Source organism: Elaeis guineensis, chromosome 9 (assembly GCF_000442705.2).
Source record: "Elaeis guineensis isolate ETL-2024a chromosome 9, EG11, whole genome shotgun sequence".
NCBI classification, from domain to species: Eukaryota; Viridiplantae; Streptophyta; class Magnoliopsida; order Arecales; family Arecaceae; genus Elaeis; species Elaeis guineensis.
This window is the reverse complement of record NC_026001.2, coordinates 26,118,957-26,141,462: the sequence shown is the minus strand read 5'-3', so window position 1 is coordinate 26,141,462 and position 22,506 is coordinate 26,118,957.

Sequence of the window (22,506 nt, the reverse complement as noted above, 5' to 3'; positions counted from 1 at the left end):
TCGTTGCCCCCTCCGCCTCCGGGGATCTACCCCACCCCTTTTCTGCCAAGGTTGGGACCTCGGGAACAGAATGAGGCGAGATGGAAGAGAGCTGTTACACGCACTGGAGAATGCGATTGAGAAGGATAGAGACGGAGTTCGTAGCTCGGAGCGGTCTCTGGTTCGTCCTGCCCGAACCGTGCCCGCGATACTTGCGATGACGTGTATCTTCTTTTTTCCTGACCCATCGGGTCCTGTAATGTGTACTTCTGTTAAATAAAAAAGTGATTTCAGTACCTTGTTTGCATCTTGTGTTAAATAGTTGTCTGCCGGACTTCTTCGTTTTCCTTTCATCCTCTTTGTCTGTGTTACGTTGTTCCAAGGTCGTCGGCGACTTTTTCAGTTCACGTGGGGTCGTCATTTGCCGAGCTCCTTTTCGGCTTTTGTGCCGTTCGGGGATACCCACTTGTCAGGTTCGCCCGGATTCTTCTCCGCTGAAGTCGGGGCTAAGTTCGGCTCCCTTGATAGTCCGAACGGAGAAGCCCTCCGGGAGTTGGAGTAGCTCGATTCTCGTAAGAGCTAGGGCAAAGTTTTTCTGCAATCAAAGTCATAAGTAAAGTCCGGCTTCCGTAGAAGTCCGGGCGGAGTTGTCCTGTAGCTGTCGATGGCGGTGGAGCCCGGCTCCCGTAGGAGTCCGGGCGAAGCCTTCTTAGCGGCGGAACCTGGCTCCCGTAGGAGTTCGGGCGAAGTCTTCTTTGCGGCGGAACCCGGCTCCCGTAGGAGTCCGGGCGAAATTTTCTTGGCGGCGGAACCCGGCTCCCGTAGGAGTCCGAGCGAAGTTTTCTTGGCGTAGGGACCCGGCTCCCGTAGGAGTCCGGGCGAAGTCTTTTTTGCGGCGGAACCCAGCTCCCGTAGGAGTCCGGGTGAAGTCTTCTTGGCGGCGGAACCCGGCTCCCGTAGGAGTCCGGGTGAAGTTTTCTTCGCGTAGGGACCCGGCTCCCGTAGGAGTCCGGGCGAAGTCTTTTTTGCGGCGGAACCCGGCTCCCGTAGGAGTCCGGGTGAAGTCTTTTTGGTGGCGGAACCCGGCTCCCGTAGGAGTCCGGGTGAAGTTTTCTTGGCGTAGGGACCCGGCTCCCGTAGGAGTCCGGGTCTTCACTTTGCTCATGTCAGGACGAGGTTCTCCTCCTGTTCCTGACAGGGCTGCGGGGGCACATATGGGCGTTGCAAGGCCTCTCCCCCCATCCAGTCTAAAAGAACCGAGCCTTCGACTTTGCTCAAGTTAGGGCGAGGTTCTCCTCCTGTCCCTAACAGGGCTGTGGGGGCACATATGGACGTTGCAAGGCCTCTCCCCCCATCCGATCTAAAAGAACCGGGCCTTCGACTTTGCTCAAGTTAGGGCGAGGTTCTCCTCCTGTCCCTAACAGGGCTGTGGGGGCACATATGGGCGTTGTAAGGCCTCTCCCCCCATCCGGTCTAAAAGAACCGGGCCTTCGACTTTGCTCAAGTTAGGGCGAGGTTCTCCTCCTGTCCCTAACAGGGCTGTGGGGGCACATATGGGCGTTGTAAGGCCTCTCCCCTCATCCGGTCTAAAAGAACCGGGCCTTCGACTTTGCTCAAGTTAGGGCGAGGTTCTCCTCCTGTCCCTAACAGGGCTGTGGGGGCACATATGGGCGTTGCAAGGCCTCTCCCCCCATCCGATCTAAAAGAATCGGGCCTTCGACTTTTATAAGGTTGCCCTCTCATTTTTGATACCTCCTGCTTGAATTGTCCTAAGACAAATGGGCACGCATTTTTTGATTAGGATGAAATCACTGGTAGTACATCCGCAAGTTTTTTGAGCTCCACGGTCGCGGGAGGTCAGCTCCCCCGAGTTCCCTGAGATAATAAGTTCCAGGTCGGACTACTTCCTTGACCTCATAAGGCCCCTCCCAGTTTGGGGCAAGCTTCCCCCGGTCCTGAGGTTGTGAGATAGCAGCTCGTCGGAGCACCAGATCCCCTGCTTTGAATGCCTTGTTCTTCACTCGGGCATTGTAATATCGGGCAACTTTCTGTCTGTAGGCTGCCATTCGAACCTGAGCAATCTCCCGCCTTTCTTCCAGTAGGTCGAGGTTGGCTCTGAGACTTTGTGCGTTTTGGGGTTCGTCGAATGCCACGACTCGTGCCGACGGGAGTTTAAGCTCGATCGGGATGACGGCTTCCGTACCAAAGGCTAGAGCAAAGGGAGTCTCTCCTGTAGGCAACCTCTAGGTGGTCCGATAAGCCCATAGTACATGATAAAGTTCGTCCGCCCAGGTCCCTTTTGCTCTTTCGAGCCTGGTCTTAATCCCCTGCAAAAGGGTTCTGTTTGTTACCTCGGCTTCGCCGTTCGCCTGGGGATGGGCCACTGATGTGAATTTGTGGGAGATGTTTAGGTCTTCACAGAATTCAGCAAATCTGACTCCCGTGAATTGCCGTCCATTATCAGTGATGAGGGTTCTAGGCAAACCGAACCTGCACACGATCGATTTCCAGACGAAATCCTGCACTTTCGCTTCCGTGATTTTGGCTAGTGGCTCGGCCTCGACCCATTTGGTGAAGTAGTCGATCGCTACAAGGAGGAATTTCCTTTGACCAGACGCCATGGGAAAGGGGCCAAGAATATCCATTCCCCATTGCCGAAAGGCCATGGGGCGCTCAAGGGTGTAAGCTCGGTAACAGGTTGTCTCTGGATGTTGGCATACCTCTGGCATCGATCACACTTTTTGACATATTCAATTGAATCATGGTGCATTGTTGGCCAGTAATACCCTTGGTGGAGTAGCTTGTGGGATAGAGACCTGGCACCTAAATGGCTTCCGCAAGCTCCCTCGTGCACTTCCCATAAAGCGCAGTCAGCTTCTGAGGGTCGGAGGCATCTCAAGAGAGGCAAGGAGTACGATCGTTTGTATAATTTGCCTTCATAAAGGATGTACCGGGAGGCTTGATTTCGGAGTTTCCGGGCTTCTTTCGCATCCTGGGGGAGAATCCCATCTCTGAGATAAGTTATTAGTGGGTCGACCCAGCTGGGCTCATGGTCGATCTCCATTACGAGTCGCGGTTCTTCCGTACTCGGTTGTTTTAAAACTTCAAAGAGGACGCCCTTTGGCAATTCGGCGGAACCGATGTCGCCAGTTTGGAGAGAAGATCGGCTCTGATGTTCTCCGACCTTGGAATTTGCCTGATGTCGAAACTGCCAAAGGCAGGGATGAACTCCTTCACCTTTTCGAGATATTTGGCCATACTGTCCTCCCGTGCTTCAAAGCTCCCGCTGACCTGCCCTACCACAAGTTGGGAATCGCTGTGCACCCGGAGTTGACCTATTCCAAGCTCCTTAGCGATCCTCAACCCTGCGATCAGAGCTTCATACTCCGCTCCATTGTTCGTTGCGGGGAATTCGAAACGCAGAGCGTACTCCACAATGACTCCCTCCGGGCTGGTCAAGATCAGGCCTGCACCCGCGCCTGCCATGTTGGACGATCCATCCACATGGAGGGTCCAAAAGTTATCGGACGAACTGGCTTCTTCGTCAGGGGAGTTCGGTTGAGTCCTCAGGTCGTCAGTTTTGTTTTGCTCAGGTTCGGCCTCCTCGGGGATGGTGCATTCTACTATGAAATCTGCCAACACTTGGGCTTTTATCGTCGGTCTAGGCTTGTAGTTGATGTCGAATTCTGTGAGCTCGATGGCCCATTTCGCCATTCTTCCGGAGATATCAGCTCGGTGTAAAACCGCCTTGATCGGTTGGTCGGTGAGTAACGTCACCGTGTGCCCTTGAAAGTAAGGTCGGAGTCTCCGAGCTGCAATCAACAAGGCGTAAGTCAGTTTTTCTAATTTAGTATACCTGGTCTCGGCGTCCCTCAACACGCGACTAATGTAGTAGACCGGTCGCTGGACTTTCATTTCCTCCTTAACAAGGACGGCTGCAAGGGCTGTGGGAGAGACTGCCAGGTACAAAAATAATTCCTCCTTGGGCTCGGGCTTTGCCAGCAGCGGGGGTGAGCCAAGATAGCTTTTCAACTCTTCGAATGCCTGTTGGCATTCAGGGGTCCAACAGAAGTTTTTCGGCTGCTTGAGAGTTTGAAAGAAGGGCAGACATCGCTCGGCTGACCTTGCGACAAAGCGATTGAGAGCCGCAACTCTTCCCGTGAGGCACTGAACCTCTTTGATCGATCTTGGGGCAATCATATTTTGGATGGCGCGGATTTTCTCCGGATTGGCCTCGATCCCGCGCCCTGATACCATGAAGCCCAGGAACTTCCCCGAGGTTACCCCAAAGGCGCATTTGGTTGGGTTCAGCTTCATTCTATACTTTCGAAGAGCGCCAAAGGTTTCTTCGAGGTCGGTGACATGATTCCCGGAAGACCTGCTTTTCACGAGCATATCGTCCACATAAACTTCCATATTTCGGCCGATCTGCTCCTTGAAGATTTTATTCACCAGTCGTTGATAGGTTGCACCCGCGTTCTTGAGGCCGAATGGTATAACCCTGTAGCAGTAAAGGCCGCGATTAGTGATAAAAGCAGTCTTTTCTTCATCTTCCGATGCCATTCTAATCTGGTTATAGCCGGAGAATGCGTCCATGAAAGTGAGAAGCTCATGGCCCGAGGTAGCGTCCACCAGTTGGTCGATCCTAGGAAGGGGGTAGCTATCCTTTGGGCAAGCTTTATTCAGCTTTTTGAAGTCGATACACATCCTCCACTTGCCGTTTGCTTTCTTGACCAAGCAACATTGGAGATCCACTCTGGATAATTGACCTCCTTGATGAATCCGGCCTTGAGAAGTTTATCCACTTCCTCGGCTATCGCCTTCTGCCTCTCCGGGGCATGACTCCGGATTTTTTCTTTTGTTGGCCGATGTTTAGGGTCGACCGCCAGATGATGTTCCATGACTTCTGTCTCAATCCCCGGCATATCCGCCGGGACCCATGCGAAAACGTCCGCATTCCTTCGGAGAAAATCCACGAGATGCGTCCGCACCTCCTCCTCCAGGTTGGAGCCAATTAACACCACATGCTCCGCATTCCCATCATTCAAAGGAATTGGTATTAGGTCCTCGATCGGGCCGCCCCTCTCTTCAGTGAGGTCGTCGCGCGCATCCAACCCGTCGACTGGACAGAGGTCCGCTTGATCGCCTCTTTGCAGGGCAATATTGTAGCAGTGCCTGGCCAGCGCTTGGTCTCCCCGAACTTCTCCAATCCCCTGGTCAGTGGGGAACTTCAACTTCAAATGGTAGGTTGAAACAACGGCCCTAAGGGCATTGAGGCCGGGTCGGCCGAGAATTGCATTGTAGGCAGACGGCGCCTTTACCACCAGGAAATTCACCAGGGCTCTGGACTGCTTTGGATGCTGACCAGCGGTCACAGTTAGAGCTATCATTCCTTCCGTCAGAACGGCGTCACCAGTAAACCCTATCAGGGGAGAGCACATCGGCCTTAGATGACCGCCAAGAGTGGCCATTCTCGAATAGGCGCTGTAGAATAAGATGTCGGCCGAACTTCCGTTGTCGACGAGAATGCGACGGACATCATAATTTGCTATGTTCAAGGAAACTACGACCGCATCGTTATGAGGGAATTGGACTCCCTGGGCGTCTTCTTCAGTGAAGGCTATGGGCTCTTCAGCTTTTTGCCGCTTGAGGGGTGCAGCTGATGTGCTGGTTGCCTCCGGCCGGGATTCTCCCGAGATGACGTTGACGGAATCCGGCGAAGGCTGGTCATCCGGCCACCCTTTATCATCAACCATAGCCGGAGGTAGCTGTGCGGAAACCTCACGGGAGGGCATCGGACGAGAAAAAGAGGATTGGGTGCCGGAAAAGATGGCCGGAAGCGGATCCGTTGAGCGCTCCTTCAAGAACAAGGGTGCTGCGAAGGTTCACGCCCTTCCTCTAGCGCCAATCCTGTTGGTGCAAAAATCCGCCTGCGCCGGAGAAGCTGGAGTTGAGGAAGCCGCGGTCGCCGCCGGGACCTGCAAGGGAAGTCTAAACCGAAGGTGGGGTTGCTCCGGCAAGACCCTCCGATGCTCAAGTCAGTTCTCTGCCTCAACAAGAATGGAGTGCTCGAACGGAGAGTTTAGCAGAGTTTTGAGATAAGGCAAAAGAGCTTAAAGAATAACGTATCTGAGTCCCCCTTTTATAGGCGGGGGAGGCAACAGACTGATGGCGACGTTTGTAACCGCCTGGTAGTGGGCCGCCCATGGTCAGGGGAATTGATTGCGAAAGATAATGGAGCAGACACGTGGCCATCATCATGGCCCGCCACATAGGGCCTGTTGCAGGTAGTGGAGCGGCGTCCGTTACTGCTAGTTATCAACGAGTAGTGGGATCGTGCAGCACCTGCCGCAGGGAGCGGAGCAGCATCATAGCTGTCGACACAGCCTGTCAGAGGGTAGTGGGATCGTGCAGCACCTGTCGTAGGGGGAGGTGGAGCTGCGTGGAATCCGCTACAGGAAGTGGAACAGGATCATGGCAGTTATTGTTATCTGCCAAAGGACACGAATCTGTTGATCATGGCTCGGCAGTAGTCGGAGTTCGGCCTTTGTAGGAGTCCGGGAGGAGTCCCCCTTTCGAACGAGGTTGTGGGTGGAGTCCGGCTCCAGCAGCTGATACTGAGGTCGGAGACTGAGGACGGAGCTTGGCTCCCATAGGGATCCGGACGGAGCCACCCTGCTGTCGATGGCAGAGCCCGGCTCCCGTAGGAGTCCGGGCGGAGCCGTTCTGCTGTTGAAGGAGGAGCCCGGCTCCCGTAGGAGTCCGGGCGGAGCCGTTCTGCTGTTGAAGGAGGAGCCCGGCTCCCGTAGGAGTCCGGACGGAGTCGTTCTGCTGTTGAAAGAGGAGCCCGGCTCCTGTAGGAGTCCGGGCGGAGCCGTTCTGCTGTTGAAGGAGGAGCCCGGCTCCCGTAGGAGTCTGGGCGGAGCCGTTCTGCTGTCGATTTCGACTGCGGGTAATTTATACCCAACAGATGATATGTAGGAGTATATTTCACTGGACGTGATCACTTTCAGAGTACTCTGCTGTCAAGGACTGCTTTGATGAGATATGGGTATATGTGTCCCTCGGATCTGAGACTGTCTCGATGACTTGCAAGCAACTCACTGTGCTTTGGTGTCGGACTATCTGAATTTTTAATTCGGTGACGAAAAATTTCTGGGTACAGTCAAGTATTTGTGAAGTCTGAGTGCGAGTCAAGATGGGATTGATCGCTCCAAGTAAAATTGGAGATGATGCATCATTGTATTTCAATTCAGTAAAATTTTGACAAAAGTAGTCCTAGTGAGGAATCACAGAATTTTTGAGGTTGAGACACAATATGGATCATTTTTCTTAGGTTGACAATTTTAACCCAAATCGTCCTTAAGCATCAAGTATCAAAAGGATGAATTATACGGTAACTATATCCACATGGGTTCTAAAGTGTTGCTGGGCATATATTCGATCTATCTGAACGTCGGGTCTCATTGCTAGATGGTTATATCGATTAGTACAGAAATTATTCTTATGCTACTGGTTTAGGTTCGAGCCTATGGGGTCACACACATAGAAGTACCTGTCTGATCAAATGGCTAATCGATGATTATGAATCATTCGAGGGTTTAATTATCAATTTGATTGATGATTAATCCTATGCAAAGGTTGCAATAAATTATTTACTAATGGTTAGTAAATTAGAGGAATAATTAATTAACAATATGATTGTTAATTGGCTCAGTTTAATTGAACAATGGGGATTCGATTAGATCTAATTGAATTGGATTCAATTAGATTGATTTTGGATTGATTGGATGCATCCCTATTGAATAATAGGAATTATTCCAATTGATCTCAGGGATGCATGAATATGATTCAATTATTTTTATATAGGCTTTGGATTGATTGGATGCAGCCCTATTGTATAATAGAGCTTGTTCTAATTGATCTCAGGGATACAAAATCAAATTAGTGAAATTAATTTGATATAGGCTTTGATTGGATCAAACCCTATTGGATAATATGCTTGATTGGATCAAGCTATATTATCAAATAGTTTCTCTAACTCCATCAAGAATCAATCTCTGGATTAGTAGAGTTTTAATCTAACTAATTTTCAATTGGATTGGGGCCTAATTAATTTTATAATTGGGCTAGAATCTAATTAGTTAGTTTGTTATAACTAATTCCTAAATTGGTTAGGATTAGATCCAAGGATTAGTTAGAGTTAGAACAAGATCTTGAGTCCTATTTGGGATAGGACTTAACCAACTTGAAACCACCCCATGTGACATAAAATTCCCACGCCTCTACCTCTCTTCATCATGAAATCCCTCACGCCTGATGTGCGCCCCCTTTTGGTTTCTTCCGTGAGAAAAGAAGGGACGTCTCCCCTCTCTTATGGTCACCCAAAAATAAGGAGGGGCGTCCAACTCTTGGACGCCCCAACATCCATACGCCATCTCTCTTCTCCTCCCTTCTTGAAAGGATTTTGTGAGAATTTCTTGCTAATTTTTGGGCATCAAAAAGAGACTCCTCTGTTGATTATACAGCAAAAAATTAGAGAAGAAAAATTCTTTCCAAAGAGAAAAAGATCAAGGAAGAAGAAGGATCTTCTTTCTTACGCACAGCCTTGAAAAAAAAGGAGTTCTTCTTTCAATTTTTTTTTTTTAAGAAAAAAATCAGATTAGATTTAATTTTTAATATGAAAATTTGAAGAAATATTAAAAAAATCTGGTTGGACGTTTGGGGCTTCTTGGAGTTCTAGATCAAGGAAGAAGATGGATCTTTTTTCTTGTGCACAGCCTTGAAGAAGAAGGGGTTCTTTTTTTAGATTTTTTTTTATTTTTCTCCAAGATAAAAATCAGATTAGATCTGATTTTTAACATGAAAATTTAGAGAAAAAATATCAGAAAAATCTGGTTGGGTGTTTGGGGCTTCTTAGAGTCCTAGATCAAGAAGAAAAAGAGAGAAGAAGAGAGAAGAACGGTTCTTCTCTTGGATCCCTCTTTTAGGTTTTTCTAGATCTCATGATTTCACATGATTGCCAACATGAGAAATCAGATTAGATCTGATTTTCATCATGAAAAATTAGAGAAGAAAAATTCTTCTCAAAGACGTGAAAGGAAAAGAGAAAGATTCTCTCTTATGCGTGAAAAATTGAAAAAAAAAAATTCTTCTCTTGATCTCTATTGTAGAGATTAGATGCATGGATCTAGGAAGAAAAAGAGAGAGTCTTATTCTTCATCTTCATTACATTCCTTTTAGATCAGTCAAAAGATGATGTCTTCACGAGCTAGCACTCCCGAGAAGATCGATCAACACAAGGGCTTCGTATGGATACCTATAGAAGCCGAACGCATGTGCAGCTGCCAAGCATAATCAAAAATCATCTATCACAAATTTTGGATGCAGTGATCTACTATCCGTGCTCAGGTATGAGATTTTGATTTCAATTAATTTTTAGATGTAATCTAAATATAAATTAAATATGATCTAATTGCACTTAGATATGTTCTGTATTCGTTGAATTTTAGATTTCAGATGTGTATACATGCATGTTAGTTTATGTCATAAATCCTGTATGGTGATTTAGATTTGATTTATGCATGCATTATAGATTAAATTGTTTAATCTATATATATTCCACTGCAAAATTTTTGAAAATGCATGCACATCATCCACCATGCTCCCCTTCAATTAAAATAAGGGAAGAAAGAGAAAATCTTTATAATTCTGATTAATGTAAAAATTACTTGAATACAATAGTATGTATATGATGTATATATAAGCCTAACTATAACAAACTTTGAGTACGATAACAACTCTATTAATATTACAAGTTGGTTAGTATAACACAGAAAAGAAAAACTTAAGGATGGAGTAAGGATTGAGTTGATCCATAAGTGAACTATGTGAGCTATTTGATATGCATGCATTTTTAAGGGGAAAGTTTTTTATGCACTAATAAAACTTGATATTTGGTTGCCCCTTCTTTCACCTCTTTGCTAGATTCATGCCCCCTAGGATCATTTCTTAGAGCTTCTTAACTGATGTGTATGTGAGACCAGTGTGCGAAAATCCTGATCTTCGTCCTGGTTTCGAGTTTAGCCCCTGAAAAAGGTTCCGACACTTCAAAGTTTAAATAGTCTAGGATGAAACATGTTCAACTCAAGAAAGAGAAAAGTGGACTCACATGGTGAAACAATTAAAGAAGAGACTTGTCGAGTGGAAATACAAATTGCAATCTCTTGCGGAGAGAAATATATGGATCAATTCTGTTCCAAATAACCTACAACCTAAGGTATGTTGATTTTTTTTCTTGCCGGACCAGGTCATGTGAAAAAATGATAAAGTTAAAGAATTGTCCTGTGGAAGAGTCTTGACCGTGAAAGAGGAGACTAAAAATTAGTTAACTGGGGGATGCGCAAGGAAAAGGAGTTCAACCTGAGAGTATGGATATTTTTATGCTCTCTTGATGGTGGGGGCACTTAAAGCCAGAGGACAAGATGTCTTGAGCCAACTCAATAAAAGAGATAATTTAGGAGTTCAATGGTGGACTTCTTTGAAGTGAAGAAATATGTTAATTATCTTTCTTCTGGGAGTCATAAATTAAATCAACCAAGACTGTTTAATGTGGCTCGACAGCAGTGGTGGAAAACAGATATCATATCAGACTTTGGAGAGATGTTTGATTTGCGAAAAATTTCCATTACAACTCCACTTTCTAGCCCTGTTCTGAATTGCCCAGGAAGAAGATGGCTCAACTGCTATGCGATGGGATAAAAAAGATTGGAATCCTAAGCTTGAGATCCCTCTCAAGAAATTTACTCCAGCAGTTCCAGAACATGGAAGTCCTCTTATAGAATATGCAGACTGGGCTATCTAACGATTCCTGGAGGAGAAAATGCAAGAATTTGTGGAATTTCTTTGTTAAACCTTCCATAGATTTATGAACTCTTGAAGGTATTTGGATTATCTTTTCAAGATGCTTATGGAAATGTCCTGTCCCATTCAAAATTAGAGTTGTTTGTTGGGTAATAATCCCAAATGAAATTCTCATTAAAGATAAACCAGACCAAAGAGAGTGGCCAGGTGATGTAAATTGCTCCATCTGCAAGGCTGTACTGAAATCTGATGTGCATCTCTCTCTTGCAATTCTACATGGCCTTTGTGGGAGTCGATCAGGGCATAATTGGAGGTAGAAGCTGGTTAGGTTCTATTGAAGCCCTTGATGGAATGAAGAAACTCTTGGATAAGAAGATAAATTGTTTTGGTTAAGACTACTTGGTCACTACCAACTTAGGTTGGTACGGCTAGAAAGAAATAAGCATATTATGGTGGAAAATGCTTTTGGAGGTTGTTAAATTATGCTACAAATGGGTTGGATCAACCTGTGATCTGACCTAGTCCTATCCCAGTTAGGCTTGGCTCGATCTGATCTTTTGGCTCATATTTCACATCTTAGTCTGAAATATGACCCCTTTGGGAACCCAGGTTGGATTTGGCTAAAATATTAAGTGACCCATTTGGAAAACCTGTTTGAAATATGACTCATCTTGGCTTAGCTTGACCAGTGGACAAACCAAGTCTAAGATGGATCAAATATTAAATGATCCAAACCAGCTTGGGCTGGTCCAACTCAACCTAAAATCCCATTACTACAAAATGTCTAATTTCTTGATCACTCTTTTCAGGTTTGTAGATTAGGTGTTAAGGGTACCTTTTTGTAGGTGGAAGGCTTAGTTAAGTTAGTGTCACTTTTTCGGAGATGACATTTTGGTAGCATTCTGCACCAACGCTTCTTTTTGTTCTCTCAATTTGTTATTCATTTTATTACCAATTTTCTTTCTACATATAGAATGAACCATGCACATTCAATTTATCTTTGTCAGACCCGAACCTAGACTCTACCAGGACCTAAGCATTCAGTTAGGTTTGGTTATGCTTTACTTGGCCCAGCCCGAAGGACCGGATGGATCGAAAATATATTTCGTGTATCCAAACCATTCTTGCTAGCCAATGTCTTGGGTCCAACTCAAAAGTCATGACCCTAAAGGAGATTGGATTGGACAAGGTCTTGCTATTATTGGTCCAAACCTGGTCCTTCTGCAGGCCCATGTTAAACAATAGGTGTTAACCTTGTTTTGATGTAGCAGAGTGCATTCTTGGAGGCCCAAACAATGGAAGATTAGTCCTTTGTTTCCTGGAGATTGCTTCCTGTGAGATTGAATAGCAAGCTTGACAATCAATGCTGTTTAAACACCTTTTCCTCATATTTTATTATTTTTGGATCTTCTCTCTCTGCTTCTTTTGGTTTGTTGGTTGTGTTTTAATTGCCATTTATTTATTTTTTAATTCCTATTGTTGGGAGATGATACTCTATCTGATTGGATGATCTTTGTGTTTTCAATCTTCAGAACCCCTTATCCACCATGTACTTTGGGTTTATTTAAGTAATGGAATCTGGAAATTACCACCATTTTGCCCTTTTTTTATTAAAAAAAAAAGGTTGCTGAGAAAACTAATGCCAAGTGAATATAAGATATAGGAATTTGTTCAGCAAATGCTTATGTTGATCTGTTCATTTGTGTGCATATTATAAACAAGTTGGTCAAAGAAAATGTAGATGCATTTCACATGGGACTACTTTGTAGTCAAGTGCAGAGTTACTTGCAATTAAATGGCATTAAGAATTTTCACCCAAAAAAATGGCATTAAGAATAGGTTTTGGCTTTCATATGTGACATGTGACTTGATGATTGCATGGATGACAACTAACAATTGAGAGAAGCAACAGGCATGTGCACCAATTTAGTTCATGAACAATTCATGCTGAGGTGACTAAATTCCAATGAGGGAAAATGTATAGATGTGCTAGGATGGAGCATGAATAGACTTGAAGAATGAACCAATAGATTAGGTGCTATTTATGGTTCAAGCAAATACTTGGTTGATAGAAAACAAGTAAAAGGAGAGGATGCTTAAGAACGTCCTCAAAGGTACTGGTATTGGGCCCATTAATTTGTTAACTAAGACTGGACATTTAGATGGGCCAAAATAATTTAATTACCCACCTTCAACAATGCTTGTAAGTGGGCCAATCAGCCAGCCAAAATAATTGAACTCCATTGGTCCTAGTTATGGGGAAGCAATCACAGACTCAAACTTGCCATAGAAGTAATTGTAGAGTTCCTTAGCTTAAACCTCAAGAGTGAGTTAGTGTTGATTTAATATTGACTAGATGGGTGTAGAAAACACTGATGTAGTTAGGTTCTAAACATGGATGATGAAACCTGTAAGTTTGGCCATTTGGTTAACCACTAATTTACTAGTTTAGGCATGAGGTTGCTTGGAAATGTGATCCATACTTTCTTTTAGTACTTCAGGTTTCTTTGGCTATTAGAAAGTAATTCACATATTTATCTTCACCAAAAACATGACAGGACAAAGGCATAAGCTGAAAAAGAGTAGGATCAATAGGAGGTGACATCTTTGAGCTTTGTAGCGGAGCTCAGGATCTCAATTTTGAGGGGGACAAATTTCTTGATTTTTGTCCAAGGGTCTTGTTATTTTTGTGTAGTGTCTTTGATGAGCAAGCCCTAAATTGTTCTATGATTCATATTCCAGAGTATATCTTTTAATTCCAGAATATATCTTTTAACGTAACGAGTCAAACAAAAAAAAAATTCTATTTTTTCCTGTCCCTAAATTAAATATTAAATAATGATAAACTGGAAATGAAAGCTAGTTGGTGAGGCAATAGCTTACCAAGACGATGATCAATAGCTGGTCCGAGAGGATGATCAGCCACACTGAGACTGAGACACGGTCCAGACTCCTACGGGAGGCAATAGTGGAGAATTTTCCGCAATGGGCGAAAGCCTGACAGAGCAATACCGCGTGGAGATAGAAGGCCCACAATCATGAACTTCTTTTCTCGAAGAAGTAATTTTATGCAACACCCTTCCTATCTGATAGAAAAGGATCCATGATCCTGAACCGATCTTATCTGGGATCGCAAATCCCAAGTTTGTCTATGAAGAGCTGATCTAATTGTATTAGTTTCTATAATTTATTTCTTCTATGTAATACTAATAGATAGGGCCTCATTGATAAGTACTACAAGATCTCGTGCATTGGAACCCATGGTTATGGATCCGAATACGTTAGTATGGAACATTTCTTTTCCAATGGAATCTCCTATATATGAAAGAATGAAAAGTACTTTCGTTGTTGTAGAATAAGAAGCCTTGGTATCGTAATGCATGTATTTAATTTATTCGAGATATTAGAGCGGGATCCACTTTTTGGGGAATATGAGTCGAAGCAATAACAAGAATATTTTTAATGGAATATCTTTCACAATCCCTGGAGAGATAGTTCTCTAATAGACCGAGGGATAAGTAATTCACTCATTCACATACAGATCATGAATGTTTGGAATCCATATTATGCAAGGAGACATTGCTTTTGCTAATTCGAATTGAAGGGTGATATCAAATGGTCTATTTTCGATGTCATATACATAGTTAGTACATTCATCATAGTTAGTAGCTTGTATCAAGTATCATCAATATCGTCACTATCATCAATATCGATATCGTCACTATCATCAATATCGATATCATCAATAATAACCTTTAGATTTGTCATCTAGGAACTTGTTCGAAAATACCATAATAAAAGGAATATAGGAGTTTGTCGTTAAGTATTTGATCAAATAGATCGTCCAGTTCCTGTAGAACCTATCACTAAAAACCCCTATAAAGGGATAGGGCTAAACGGAGCGAAAAGATTTTCCATGAGATGAAAAATAAAACTATTAGCCCCACACGGGGTTTGTGAATAAGTGATTGTCTGATAATGAGCAAAGAATATCCATCTTTCTACTAAACAGGATCTATTGAACTCATAATTCATTAGATATTTTTATGAATGTCAACTAAGTATCGTAAGTAAATTGATCCCGGTTGTTCAATCATTTGATAACGAGAGTCATTTTTTAATAAATGATCACTATGAGTCAGACTCAATAGAATTTGATCAATCTTTTTTCTATCATTAAGGTGAAGAACTAAACCAAAAATTCTCTTTCTTCATCATCAATCGAATCACTATTCGCGACCCAGCATTCTATTTTATCATCAATCCAATCACCATTCACATTTTTTCTTTTCTTATCAATGAATAGATCTCTTTACTTGTATGACTTAGATGTCTCGTATTTCTTGAAAAAGTGATTCGATTGATGGGATTTGGTATGATACTTATGAGATCGATGAGATTAATATTCAAATATTTTTTCTTAGAATATATTGATTTAACCCCATAAGCAGGACCACCACCCAATAGCATATTGCCATCAGAAGCAGAACCCCGTATTTCTTCAGAGAATCTCCTAATTGTTCCAGAGCAACTAGAAGGAGATTCTTTAACCAGAAAGAATTCAGTTCAGATGTAGTATACCTATCCAGAAGTTTTCATAACTCAATCATGTATGATGGAATCATTAAAGATTTGATTTTTTTTAACTCTATCTGTAACTCACTAGAGGCTCGGGAAACAAAGAGAAGATGTATACGAACGAGATATCCAGCAATAAGAAGAAGGAAAAGGATTGAATAGAGAAACTTTTGAGCATTTGTTGATCTTAGATGTGTCCATATCAATGGAACACTGACTCATTATTTCGATGAATCATTTCTTCGGACAAAAAAAAATTCTGTAAATACTTACTCGAAATCTCACTGATCAGAGTCTATTGTGAAAGAATCTTCTGAGGAATTGGCCATGCTGATCCATGCATAATATCATGAAAAATGGATACAAATTTTTGACTGCTACTTAGTATCGGCGATGGGTCTGAAAAATATCTAAAAGGATAAAATTTAGATACTTGTACCTAATCGAAGTAAGGAACCATGGCATATATATTTGGAACAGATTTCATTTTGAGAGATTTGAAAAAGCACTATCTCGTTGAAAGATTCTATACATCTGTTGTTTCTCAATATTTCTTTAGACAAAGACTCCATTTTTTTCTCTTTCTGAATGGTAAATATTTTTTAAAACATGGAGTATAAATCAAACCCATATTTTAATTGAAATTGAGATACTGATACAAGTTCTTCCCTTCTGAATCAAATAGATTCATATCTGAAAGAGGCTGACAATAAGTTCTTTCAAAATTGATTATTTGTTCCTCTGTTAGAGATGTTGCAGAATTAGTTCAGTCTTAATTAAGATTTATTCTGTAAAATAAAATTTAATAAAATAAAAAAAATCTTTATGTCTCATTATCGAGGACCTCGTTTCAAAAAAATACGCCGTTTGGGGATTTTACCAGGACTAACTAGTAAAAGATTAAATCCGGAAGTAATTTTAAAACCCAATTACGTTCTGAAAAAAGATCGCAATATCGTATTCGTCTAGAAGAAAAATAAAAATTACATTTTCATTATGGTATGATGGAGCGACAATTAGTTAGATATGTACATATCGTTGGAAAAGCCAAAGGGTCAACAAGTCAAGTTTTACTACAACTACTTGAGATGCGTTTGGATAACATCCTTTTTCGATTGGGTATGGCTTCGACCATTCCTGAAGCTAGCAATTAGTTAACCATAGACATATTTTAGTTAATGATCATATAGTGGATATACCAAGTTATCGTTGTAAATCCTGAGATATTATTACTATGAAGGATAAACAAAGATCGAATGCTCTGATTCAAAATTATATTGCTTCACCCCCCCCCCCCTCCCTCGAGGAATTACCAAAACATTTGACTATTGACTCATTCCAATATAAAAGATTAGTAAATCAAATAATAGATAGTAAATGGATCGGTTTGAAAATAAATAAGTTGTTAGTCGAGAATATTATTTCCGCCAGACTTGAACCTAACGAAAATAACAAAGAAACATTCAGAGAATTTTGCCTTCTTTTCGACAAAGTAAATAGATCTAAGGGCCTTGATCCACATTTTTCTCATTCACGTATTACAAATAGATCAGCAGTAGGATTTTTTTTTCTTTTTTGTTCTTTTCCATATTTGTATTTTATGTACCGCAATAATGTAATTAGGAATAGAGAATTTAAATAGAGAATTTCTATCAAATAAAAGTCTTATTGCTGGAATAATGGTATTAATTGTTATTTGATTTGATACATTGTGATCAGTCACGTTGGTGAATTAACAGAAATGGAAAGAGAAGGATTCGAACCCTCGGTAAACAAAAGCCTACATAGCAGTTCCAATGCTACACCTTAAACCACTCAGCCATCTCTCCTACATAATCTTATTATTGACCAGAAATCAAGTGAATAGTGAGTCATTAGTTAGTTCTATTTCTCGATGAGGTCGGAAAGGGATATAACTCAGCAATAGAGTATCACCTTGACGTGGTAGAAGTCATCAGTTCGAGCCTAATTATCTCTAAATCTAATGTAATTTTTCTATTTTAACTTGCTCCTCTGCCATGATCGAACGAGAATGGATAAGAGGCTTGTGGGATTGACGTGATAGGATAGGGATGGTTATATTGCTGGAAGCGAACTCCAGGCTAATATGAAGTGCATGGATACAAGTTATGTCTTGGAATGAAAGATAATTCCGAATCAGCTTTGTCTATGAACAAGGAAGCTATAAGTAAAGTAATGCAACTATGAATCTCATGGAGAGTTCGATCCTAGCTCAGAATGAACACTGACAACATACTTAACACATGTAAGTCAGACGGAAAGTAGTGTTTCCAGTGGCGGACGGGTGAGTAATGCGTAAGAACTGCCTTTGGGAGGAGAACAACAACTGAAAACGATTGCTAATACCCCGTAGGCTGAGGAGCAAAAGGAGAAATCCACCCGTGGAGGGACTCGCGTCTAATTAGCTAGTTGGTGAGGCAATAGCTTATCAAAATGATGATTAGTAGCTGATCCGAGAGGATGATCAGCCACACTAAGATGAGACACGGCCCAGACTCCTACGGAAGGCAACAGTGGGAAATTTTTCACAATGGGTGAAAGCCTGACAAAGCAATGCCACGTGGAGGTAGAAGGCCCACAGGTCGTGAACTTTTTTCTTGGAGAAGAAGCAATGACGGTATCTGAGGAATAAGCATCGGCTAACTCTGTGCCAGCAGCCGCGCTAAGACAGAGGTGCAAGCATTATCCGAAATGATTGGACGTAAAGTGTCTGTAGGTGGCTTTTCAAGTCCGCCGTCAAATCTCAAGGCTCAACCTTGAACAGACAGTGGAAACTACCAAGCTAGAGTATGGTAGGGGCAGAGAAAATTTTCAATGGAGCAGTGAAATACGTAGAGATCGAAAAGAACACCAATGGCTAAAGCACTCTGCTAGGCCAACACTAACACTGAGAGACGAAAAGTTAGGAGAGTAAATGGGATTAGATACCCCAGTAGTCCTAGCCATAAATGATGGATACTAGGCACTGTGCATATCGACCCATGCAGTGCTATAGCTAACGCATTAAGTATCCCACCTGGAAAGTACATTCGCAAGAATGAAACTCAAAGAAATTGATGGAGGCCCACACAAGTAGTAGAGCATGTGGTTTAATTCGATGCAAAGTGAAGAACCTTACCGGGGCTTGACATGCCATGAATCCTCTTGAAAGGAGGGGTGCCTTCAGGAACACGGACACAGGTGGTGCATGGCTGTCGTCAGCTCATGCGTAAGGTGTTGGGTTAAATCTCACAACAAGGCAACCTTCGTATTTAGTTGCCACCGTTGAGTTTGAAACCCTGAACAGACTGTCGTGATAAGCCAGAGGAAGGTGAGGATGACGTCAAGTCATCATGCCCTTTATGCCCTGGGGACACCCGTGGTACAATGGCCGAGACAAAGAGTTGCGATCCTGCGAGGGTGAGCTAACTCCAAAAATCCATCCTCAATTCAGATTGCAGGCTACAACTCACCTGCATGAAGCCAGAATCGCTAATAATCATCGGTCAGCCATACGGCGGTGAATTCATTCTCGAGCCTTGTACACACCCCCCGTCACACTATGGAGCTGGCCATGCCCGAAGTAGTTACCTTAACCATAAAAGGGGGATGCTGAAGGCGGGGCTAGTGATTCGAGTGAAGTCGTACAAGGTAGCCGTACTGGAAGGTGCAGCTGGATCACCTCTTTTTCAGGAAGAGCTAATGCTTATACTTGTTGGATATTTTGATTTGATACTGCTTCACACCCAAAAAGAAGCAAGCTACGTCTGAGCTAAACTTGGATATGAAAGTCTTCTTTCATTTTTGGACGGTGAAGTGAAGTAAGACCAAGCTCATAGCTTATTATCCTAGGTCGGAACAAGTTAGTTGATAGGATCCCTTTTTTACGTCCCATAACGTCATACGGGAGGACATGGGGGCACAAAACAAAAAGGAAAGAGAGGGATGGGTTTTTCTCACTTTTGGCATAGCAGCCTCCTAGTGGGAGGCCCATATGATGGGCTATTAGCTCAGTGGTAGAGCACGCCCAATCATACCACCTTCATAAAGAAAATATTAGAAGTGGAGTATAATGCACTATCTATTTGATATGGGAAGTATTCACATTCAACATCTTTTCTTATCACCAATTCTCTGACCTTTATAGCTAATTGCAATCTCTTAAATTCAGTTGACAACTCCTTTTGTCTTGTTTGCTGGTCTAATGATGACCTCAACCAAATTACAGTATGACTTCTGCTCATGTATTTTCATCAGTGTTGTTGTCCATATATCTGTTAGTGAAAATTCACAGCATCAAATTGCTTAAAGTAGGACATTGCCCATTTAAGCAAGTTCCTTTATTCGTAGCCCGCAACCTTACTAGGGTTAGTGCATGTGATGGAATCCTAGTTAATGTGCAAACACCTTTGCTGTCTAAGCAGTGCTACTCCATGAAAGTTTCTTATTTTATAAGAGTTTCATTTTCTATTCATTTATATTAAAAAAATCTATTTTCAGATAATTAGATAAGAAGTTGGTGCTGCTGACTCAGTAGTATTGAGAATTGAACAAGTTATCTTCCATTTGTAGTATGAGTGTCTGAGCACATCCTTTTATTTTTAAAGTTTCACATGAAAGTTTAAGACCAGTTAATGACATTTGCAAACATTATTAATTGGAACTGCTTGAAGCTTCCAAGAAGGTTTGGAGTTTGATCCTCCTCTCTATTTTCTTTTGGTTCAGAGGAGGGGGACGTCACATGATAATAAACTTCAAATATGTATAGAACAACCCAGCCTAAATAGTGACTATTGAAGGCAATACTTTGTGCCCTTCAAATGTAAAGCTCTTTGGAGCTTCATAGATTTCTGCTAGTTCCTTAATATTGGCTTTCCACCCAAATAGTTTCCCTAAACATGGTAGTTGTCGACTCAATCACTTGATTGGGAGCATTACCTTCAATTTTTGTTTTGTTCATCATCAAGTATCTTGATAGAGTACAAAGGTGACAAGAGAATTTCTATATTGATCTCTAATGCATGTTGAATATTTCAGATGGGGTTCTCATTGGTCGGTTGGATGTCACATATCTATGACTCACTACTGATCTAAATGCTACTTGTATCAACAAAGTTCACACTTGGAATATGGAGAGAAGAAAATGCCAATAGCTTTATTACAAGCCTGCTACATTTCCAACTTGAGAACAATTTTAGGTTATGGACCTCATCAAGTGCAATGAGGATTTAGCCAGAAATGGACTGTCATATTAAAATGCCTCCTTTTGATGAATGACCTTATGGTATAGTTATCCCCATATTACCTATTTTAATAATGAAATGGCTCACTTATCTTTCCTAGGCTGCCATCTTTGACAGTTCAATCATTGTAGGGCTATGAGAATGGCTGAACTAAAATTGGGGTAAGTTAGTTTTGGGTGAAAAGCTGGGAGAGAGAAATCTAAAAAAGATCGAAACTGCCTCTTGATCATTTCCATTTAGTTTATTCTTATCTTCTTTCTTCAGTGCATAATCACCCCAATCTTTTGATTTCTCCAATCGATCTCCTCTAATCCCTACTTGATGGCTTTGCTACTCCTCTTCAATGCCTTGAGCTCTACACAAGCCATCCCCTTTCTCTATTTTTTCTTGCCTTTCATCACCTTCTATTGGTGAAGCTCTATGCAAGAGTTGATGGTCATCATGTTCCCCATCTTCTTAAGAGGCCATATAATCAGAGGGTACATTTTGGAGGTCAAAGAAGTCAATTGATGGCCTCTAAAGGTAACCCTTCTCTTTTGACATTGCATTCATATTTTTCTCTTTCTTCCCCCTTCCTAGCTTGGGTTTATCCTAATTGACCATCTTCTTGATTGTTGTAGGTGAGAAGGGGTCAAAGCTGGCTGGTATCGAATTAGAGGCCTAAGATTGTAGCCATGCACCACAAGGTAGGTTTTGCAAAAGCAAAATCCTTGCTCGATGAAGTAGTTTGAAATCAGTCATATGCTTTTGAATTATCTCTTCTATTGAATATGCCTAAATTAATTGCATTTAGTATCTTTTAAATTGATTAAATTAGGACTTAAGATGTCTATTTAAAGTATCCATCATTGACATGAATATTATTCCTCAATAATTGCAAACACAACTTGATTCCATAATAATTTATGTGCAATTTATTTGTGACATTCCTTTACAAAATGCAGTAAGAATTAAATGGTGGGCATGTAGCAGCTAGAGAATGTTCATAGCAGATAGCAAATAGTTGGTACTATATACTTGAAGTAGACTGCTAAAATATGAAAATATTTTTTTACATATCAAAGATCAATGGTAAAGCTATAACACATCATACATGTAATATCATAACCAAAGTTCGTCGAACTAGTATTGGAGGTTGCACTAACTGACAATTGTTTCAGTATGGTACTGGTATGCACCATACCAAGCTATGATGTGCTAAAGACAAAACATTGAGAGAAGAGGAGGAAAGGGAGGGAAGAGCCTAACCCAACTAAAGGGGAGAAAGAAGATGAAGGGAAACAAGAGGGAAAGCGAGAAAGTGAAGAGGTAGAAGGAGAGGGAGAGAGATGTATCAAGGGAGAGGCATCGATGTTAACATCGATCAAGGGTGACAGTGTTAGTGTTGATCGAGGGCCTGAGAATTGTGTTGAATCAAAGGAAAGGGCTCCACATCAACATCAACGTTGATCAAGAAAGAGATCATTTGAACCATCAATTAAGGGAGAGTACATCGACATCGGCATCAATTGACATAGATCGCTAGGAGAAAAAATAGGTGGAATAGAGAGATCATAAAGAGAAAAGAACCGAGAGAGAGAGTGCTAAAGAGAAGCTTCGAGATAAAGAGAGACCATTAGTTTTATGTAAAAAAATAACAAATCAAATCAAATGGCAGAAACGTGCTAGTTATCTACTGGCCTGGTTCGATACATCCCAAACTCCTAGTGGCACAATTTGGCAAATATTAATCATAATATCATATCAACATCTATATAGTGCAAAGATCCATAATCTATTTTTTTATACAAATTGTCATCTCCAAAAGATAGTCAGAATGGCATCTGGTGTAGTTAAGATTTCA